Raw genomic sequence first — 8,423 nt, forward strand, 5'->3', positions numbered from 1 at the left:
CCAAGTTTCCAAAACCAAATGGAAATTTCAGAGAAACTAAGCCTCTCTCTAAAGTATTTAATAGTGGTCTATCTTCTTGAAGGCCCCTAAAGAGTGAGAAAGTCTCCACACTTTAAGAGATCTCACACCTCCCAGGATGAGTTTCAGCATATTCAGTATCTGCGAGCTGAACCCCAAGTGAGGAGAGCATAGCTCCCTCAGGAGGTGCCCTGCCTAATTATCAACCTCTACCAGACTGTGAGCAGGCCCTATGCAAATTCATTGACAGCCTCACTCTGACTGATCAAATACAATTTTTATTTGTTAGCTTTTCCTGTCTCACCTTTCCCAACACCAAGCATATATTCTGCCTGAGCATTTTTGCTCCCGGCAAGAATCAAGAGCTATTGTCACCATTGTATACTTCAGATGAAATCCTATTTTACTGGAGAAGGTTTTACCTGCTCTAAGCTGCAGGTAAAACCAAAAAAATCATGTTAAACCTTAAATTATATCAGTGTATCTTTTTTTATTTATTCACACACAAACTCCTTGGTCTTTGATTTTGCTGTAATTTGCCAGAGGAAAAGTACACTGTACAACCTAAAGTTGACATATCCTTTGTTGCTTTTTTAAAACTACTCCTTCTACCTCAGTGCACTGAAATTAGAATACAGCCACATTTTATTTTACTGAAGTTACTGAAAATTGTTGCTAGTCTTTAGATTGCATATGTTCATTTGCAATCAGTTTTCTACTTTATGTGAAACTGAACCATACAAATGAGTAGTTTACACACAAGTAATTATTAAAAATATTTTATATACTAAATATATATATAAATACTTATATATATATAAGACATTTATAGGCATAGTATTATGTTGATAACATTCAGCTTATTCATGATTTCTGTTAAAAAAGTATTGTCTATGATTTTAGAATCTGGGTGGGGTTTTTTCATATTTACTAAATATGAGTGTAAAAAATATCTAAATGCTACCAGGAAATTCATGATGAGAAAGAAAAAGAGAAAAAAGATGAAAAAGCATAAAAAAGAGGGAAAAGAGGAAAAGTAGAACAAATGAGGAGAGAGGTATATTTGATGCATTATAATTTTATGTCTGCCTCTTCTCCAGTTCATCAAACTAAAATAAATAACAGCTAACAAAATCTTTTAGCAGCTCCTGTTTATAAATACAGACAGGAAGAATGCATTGACATATTAATAGCACCTAAACCTGATAGCTGTATTTGCTCAAAAAAAGTACTAACTGTGTATCTTTTCCAACACATGAGTCAAGTGCATTTTCTATTCTGCCAACTGATTGTTGCAGAACAAAACGTAATTTAAGGGCTCATGGTGCTTCAGTGACACCACTGAAGCCACGAGAACTTCCTGCTTCTGAACCCAACTGAAGGTTTTTGCAGCTGTTGCCACTGTTAAGCTGAACTTCCCCTGCTGGCAATAGGATATTGCCAGAAAAAGACCCAAAGGATGAATTTTATTTCAGCACAAGTAAAAAGGAACTGGATCTACTGGATCTGTACTTCTACCTTTGCACAAGTCAAGAACTAGGAGTATATGTTACAATCATTAAATTTTATTTAAAGAATTACGTTTTCCAAAAGTTCCTGGCTGTATTCATTTACTGTCACTGGCACAGAGTCTGCAACTTCATAATGTTCCCCGCTGAGGTCTTACTACAGTGATAGCAAAAGATTATTTCTAAGGAAAACTTCATCCTAAAAAAGTAATGCATTTAATTTACCTTGACATTTTATTATTCAGAATATTTGGCAGAGAATTTCTCAAGTTCTGCTTGGTTATTGTAAGCACTGCTGTACTTGGAAAGACAAGATACAAACTTTCGTATACATGGGATTCTACATAAATGTATATAAGCAGTTACAGCTGACATACATCAGATGCAAAAAACAAGCAAGCACAACAATAGGTGTACACTACATTGTGCAAACTTAGATTAAAAATAAATGGGTTTTATTATTATTACCATCCCTAAAATAATATAAGTTGGCTGCTTATTAACTGAGCTCCCACTCTCCATAACCAATTGTTGCATTAATCCAAATGTACCTACTTGAATTTTATAACCATAAATTCTTAAGGATAAAGAATGTTACTTACAGTGAGTTGGTAAGGCTTTTGCCTCTCCCCTTGCCCTTCTCACTGCCTTTCTCTGCTCCTCAGTGACAGCTATAAAGCGGAGAGGATGCAGTTGCCAGCATATATAGGCAGAGTATCCATGTCCCTCCAGCCTATCACAGCCACGGGCTTTGCACTGAACGTGCAGCAGCAGCATCTCCCCCTCCTCCCACAGCTCCTCCAAAATACACTTCGCAAAGAAAGCTCCCTGAAGAGCAGCGGGACCCGACCGAGAAAGGGCTCTTGCCCAGGTTAATTCTGCAGTGCCCTGTGTTTTCTTCCAGAGGCTCCATTCACAAGTTCATTAGCAAGGAGTGTCTGAATACACGCTCCCCGTCTGTGCTGCGCACTCCGGGACGTTTCTGCAGAGGCTGCTGCAGTAAAAGCAGCTGCTTTGATCCACTTCTGTGAAACATTATTGCCGGGAAAGAAACACGGACATGCCTGAAGCATCACTCAAGTGACTGCAAGCTTCTGAGCAGGTATAAAGCTGTGGAACTAACACCCCCTGATAAGCTTTATCCGACTTTTTCCAGTTTCTCTCTTTAATTATATGTACACTTAAAAGTAATTCTAAGCATTTAAGATTTGTTTTCCTATTCTAAAAGTTTTATGCGGAGTTCTCTTTCCTAGATGAATGCAGGTGACTTCCTGTCATTTTCATTTCAGTCAAGTTAATCTAAAAAAATAGTACTATCAGCACTTCATAGTCCTAAACAGCATATATCCAGGTAGTGTAGCAGATTTGGGATTGTCATTGCTCTCAGACAGTCTCCAGTCCACTGCAGTATTATTACAGCCAACCTTTTAGTGAAGAAAGAAAAAGTCACAGCTTTTTAAAACTGTGACTGTCACATCAGTTTTAAAACTGTCATGGCTCTTCTAATGTTACAAGACCAATGACAACTCTGCTACAATTCTGGAAGAGCCTATGCAAAATAAAAACAGAATCTAAACTCCTCAGGTGAGCTTTCTGGTGTCACTGCACTTGTGCCAGATGTTATTCTATGGTCTGACTTGCAGTTCCAGTGCCTGAGTTGTCTGCTGTAATGATTAAGTTCTTCAATCTTGAAAAGCATCAAGAAATCCCAGAGTCAGTTGCCACAGCCTCTGAGATGTTTTCCACCTCAAATCAACTCCTGAGTGCACAGGGTTACAAACTGGGCATATTGGGACCCCAAAGGAAAACAAGTGTTTTGGAGTCCTTCCTTCCTCCCTTCCTCCCTTCCTGAATTTGACTGAAAAGGCTGAAAATTCAAAATTTGTTGTGAGGGTATAAGAGACGCAAAAACTGAAGCTGTCTCTAATAAATTTAAAGATAACTGAAATCTCACTTCAATGTTTCATCCAAATAGCTTGCAAAAAGTAAATAACTTCCAAAGGAAATTAAAAATGGAAACTAAAATTAAGATTGAAATATTAAAATGCTGGTTTAATCAGTGTTGAAATACAACCTCAAAGTCACCTGGTGTGTTTTTATTTCTCTGCTGTACCTGTAAAGGTTGCTGTGAAGAGGTAATAGTCACATTTTCCATTAAAATATTTCAATTTATAATTTCTCAGGAAGAAAAGGGAAATAAAGTGTGAAGATACAACAGGCAAGCTGGAAAAGGGGAAATAAATGCCCTTCTAAAAAGCATGTTTTATGTCTCTTCTGCAATTTAGAAATTCTTCTGCCTTGCACTAGTTTTATTAATTCTCATCATCAATTGCTGGCAATAAACAAATCTTTGTTTAACAGAATCTTTCTGTGGTGGACAAAAGGAACATCATTTAGTTTTCTATCACAGATGCTGGATAAGTCAGACCTGTTGTGGTGCTGTGACTTTGTTCCAGGCCCTTCAGATTACTCTGTTTCACAGCCAGAGAACAACTTCATTTACTGCAGAAACACAATTAATAGAGACCCCCTCTTTACTGCCAAACTGTTCCAAAATTAAGGATACCAGTGTGTAAGAAATAACAGATGACCCCAAAAGGTTTAAAGGCTGGGGCTTGTTGGTAAGCACCCAACAGACCTATTATTCACAGCTAACAAGAGATGAGCTTCCATATGTTTTTGCACATGGAAGTCAACCGTGATGATGATACATAAATGATGCTGTGCCCGTGCAGTAATAGCACTGATTCATTACCACTACTGAACCCTTGAGTTTGCAAACAAGGTGGGACAGAGGCTGTGTTTGAACAGGAGGCTCCAGCACAGCACCAGAAAATGAAGCAATGTGTTATCAGTCATTGCAGTCCCACTGTCAGTCCGTGTGCAAAGACATGGATCAAAGCAGAGGGATTAAACAGTTTGTACCCACTTGGTAACAGCTTTCACCTCTTCCACAACTGTACAATGCAGGTTAGAAATGAAAAGACAGTTTCCTCACACTTTTAATCCACTTATGGTTAGATGGTTCTACTCCCAACTTTGTTTCTCCCTCACCTAAATAGGCTGACACTTCTCATGCTAGCCTCTTGGTGTGGTACTAGGTGCTAAATTTGATGAAGATATGTTTGGGCTGTAGTTAACTAAACCTAACGTTCAAAAAAACCTGTTCTGAGCTATAACATGAAGGGCTTAAAATTGACTCAGATATACTCAGTATCTTAGACATTGAGAAAATAATTTGAAACAATTAATTAGGGATCTAGTGCAATGTTCGTGCCTCATTTCCACATTTGGTGTCAAAGGAACACTCACTGTTGCCTATGCATAAAAAAGCTTACTGGTTTATTGTATTTTGTTTACTCTGCAGGAAGCTATTTGGAGACTGCAGGGATTTTTTTCAGTTTTCCTTGCAGTTGCTCCTTCAAAAAGAGAACAGTAGTAGAACCCCATTTTGGTCTTCTTTCCCCACTCCAGTATATTCTTCCATTAATGTAAAAAATACTAGTTACAGGAAATTATCTATGAGAAGGTAAAAGAAACACAAACAAGTGAGAATAGAATGAAAAATCCTTTTATGTTCGGTAAACAAGGTCCAAATCTGCATAAGCACAAAGATGAGACAAGAAAGAAGAGAGTATTTTAGATAAAATCTGCAACTAACAATTTTCTAATTAAAACAAAGGGTGTATTTCCTTTGAAAGAAAGTAAGAATTAAATAAAGCCTTCAGATGCAAATAGATGGATTACTCTCAATGTATGAGATAAAACCTAAGTCTCCTGCAGAACATAAGTAGACTTTGCAACAGATTAGCCAGGAGATGAATCTGAGACAGAGCAGACAAACTGGGAAAGTAACTATCCTCTTTTTTCATAAATATTTTATGTGTGACTTGTTTTCTCTGTTCAGTTCCTATTGCTGGTTGTGTGAACATGTGAAGGTAAACCAAAGAAGAAAAAAAAGGAACTGCTAACGAAGTGAACATGGACACAGACTCACACACACAGTTTCAGAGGAGTTAATGTACGACTTGCTGGTTTGAGGCAGCCTGAGCATATCCATACTCTTATGGAAGCAAGCCTACAGAAAAGAGAGGTTGTGATGAACTGAAAAAGTGTCAACAGAAAAACTGACAGGCTGTGAATAGTCACAGAGACAGTGAGAGCAGGCTGCAATCGCAGTAGGCAGACTCTTCCAATACAGAGATAGGAATAGCTTCTGCTGTGAGCTGAGATGTGCTTACCTAGGGGCATAGGCACTGCCAGGGCACTCGTCCAGCCATGTATTGCTCACAGAGAGTGTTCTCAAGCATTGACTATTGTGAGCTTCATAGAAACTGTGGCTGACAGATGAACTGCTATGTGGCCTAAAATGTGCTGTAAAGACCTCATGTTAGAAAAGCAAGTCATAGCAGATAGTTCATGAATGGAATAACCCCCGTGTGGATGAAAATACAGACCCAGGTGAGGCAGGAGGAACAAAGATGGCTTGACAGACAGACGGAACACAATCCAGTGCTTGTTCTTCAGCAAGAGATTTGTTTGGATCACTGTTTACAAAGATATCAAAGAACACACAATGCTTGGTTGAGACGGTATTTTGCCACTGACTGTGATTAATGCCTTGTCACAAAGGTTATGCAGCTGCAATAAGCTTGGAAGAGCATTTGCTACCACAGTAAGACTTAACTCATTCTTGAAAGGCTGAGAACCTCACTAGAGTCTCCTCATAAAGGGCACGTTGGTGCCCAGCTGTCTGAGGTTACAGCAAGTACTACAGCAAGGGATCACACCAGTGTTTCTCGCTACATTTCCCTGTCAGCTTTTCTTCAAAGGTGTCTTTGGCTCTCCTTCAGTCTGTGCTAACACATGCATCTTTCCAGAATAGACCAGTGCAAAGCTTCAGGAAACTTTATGCTTACTAGAGCACATTGGAGAAGTTCATGGAGGACTCTCTCCTGTGGGAGGGACCCTATGCTGGAGCAGGGGAAGAACTCTTCTACCTTAGCAGTGGGAGAAACAACCTATGATGAACTGACCATAAACCCCCATTCCCAGTCTCCCATGACTGCTGCGGAAGGAGGAGGTAGAGTTTGGGAAAAAGGGAGGGGTGGGGCAAAGGTGTTTTAAAGATTTATTTCACTTCTCATTATCCTGCTCTGATTTTGTTAGTAATGAATTCAATTAATATCCCAAATTTGAGCCTGTTCTGCCCATGATAATATTTAATGATTGATCTCTCCCAGTCCTTATCTCAACCCAGGAACCCTTGTTATAGTTTCTCTCTCCTGTCCAGCTGCGGAGGGAAGTGACAGAGAGGCTTTGGTGGGTGCTGGCATCCAGCCAGGGTCAACCCACTACACACATATCCCAAAATGAGAGCTCTGGAGAACCAGATCTTCCACATGCACAGGGTCTCCCTGGTCGTGGACACACATTCACAGCTGAAGCAATGAGTAAGGTAATATCTGCTCCCTTCTGCTCTAGGCTGTTGTCTTTGCCTCAGAGCTTGGAGTGAAATATGTACACAGCACACCTGCTTGAAGGCAGGAAGATGCATTTACACCAGGATGAGTCTTTCCATTGACCCACGTGACCCTGCTCCTGACTCCTGCTAATATGGTGAGCACAACCATTGCCACTTCCTGAGACAAACAGTCATAGCATGTAAGTGTGCTGTCACATATCACCTCGTTCTCTTTTCCCCTTTCCAACGCTGTAGTTGTCACCAACATGTGATGACCGCCATTACAGAACAGGCAGATCCCCCTTCAGCATTGTGAAAAAACTATTTGCTCATGCAAGATTGCTACCAGAATGTGGTGATACCTGCTATGGAACACAGAAATGTAACAGTACATGAGATGCTGCCTATAAAATCAAACAGCTGCAAGGCTTGATGCTGGACAGCCAACGCCATGATCCCCCAGTGGTCTGGGACACAGCCACTGCTGTCTTCTTCCTCTGAAGACTGAATGAATCATGTTCTCCTGGGTAAAGTCTGAGTCCAGGTTATGATTATTGTATCATGCACTGATTACTAAGAATTTGACACAATCTGCAGAGTGTCCAGGTGACTAAAAGTGTAGATAATTAAAGACTCTAGATAGTAAGAAAGCTACAATCATCACTAGAGATTTTGCTTAGCTGAAAGTATAATTCATAAAAACTGTGCAAAAATAAACTACACTAAATCCTAAAAAATTGTAGATGACAATAAACCATGCTGAAAATTAAGTGTTTAATTGTAGTTCTAAAGATCTAATTTTACCTAAAGCCCTGTGCCAAATTCTCATTCTATCAAGGATCCCTAAAAGAATCTGCTTGCCCCTGTGACATTAGGTGACAGAGCCACCAAGTGTTCACATGCTCCATCCATCCTGCCAACTCCATAAGAAAGGCAATCACCTCCAGCTAGGAGGGAAAACAGTCAGCCAGGAAAAATAACAGCTTAAGCTGCTGCAGGTAGCTTCATCACATACCAGCCAGCCATCTCCCCACTCAGAACTGCTTGCCATCTGTTCTCCTTATGATCTTGTTCACTTCCACACCTCAGACAATCACAGCTTCCACATTATCATTAGGAGACAGTCTCTCATTTAGCCAAGACTTACTGGCAGAGACAGGCAGTTAGACAAGAAGGACAGTCCAATGCATTCATTACATTTGTACTCAGAGGCCTTAGTTCAAGCTCCTGATTTTAAATATAGATGCAAGTCTTCGCCATATGCTGTGAAATGCTGGGTAGGTTCAGAGAGGAATTTTCCATAAAATATTTTGCTAGAAAGGGTTGTTCTCTTCCAGCTTATTTTTCTGTGCTACCACGTTTGGCTCCACTGGATTTGGAATCAAAACAGCCTAAATGTAGGCCAGGTTTAAAGTGGCAGCACCCTCTGTCAA

The 8,423-nt window shown here is 39.9% G+C and overlaps 1 protein-coding gene across 1 annotated transcript in view; it reads right to left on the bottom strand.

Moving 5' to 3' along the window:
• Positions 1-2,227, bottom strand: part of DDC (dopa decarboxylase) — a 52,070-nt gene extending 49,843 nt beyond the window's left edge. The window contains exon 1 of the mRNA XM_066326863.1: positions 2,129-2,227. The gene's annotated coding sequence lies outside the window, so the exon portion shown is untranslated. The remainder of the gene's footprint in view (positions 1-2,128) is intronic.
• Between the last annotated feature and the right edge of the window lie 6,196 nt (positions 2,228-8,423).

The sequence above is a fragment of the Sylvia atricapilla genome, chromosome 1 (genome assembly GCF_009819655.1).
Source record: "Sylvia atricapilla isolate bSylAtr1 chromosome 1, bSylAtr1.pri, whole genome shotgun sequence".
Taxonomy (NCBI): domain Eukaryota; kingdom Metazoa; phylum Chordata; class Aves; order Passeriformes; family Sylviidae; genus Sylvia; species Sylvia atricapilla.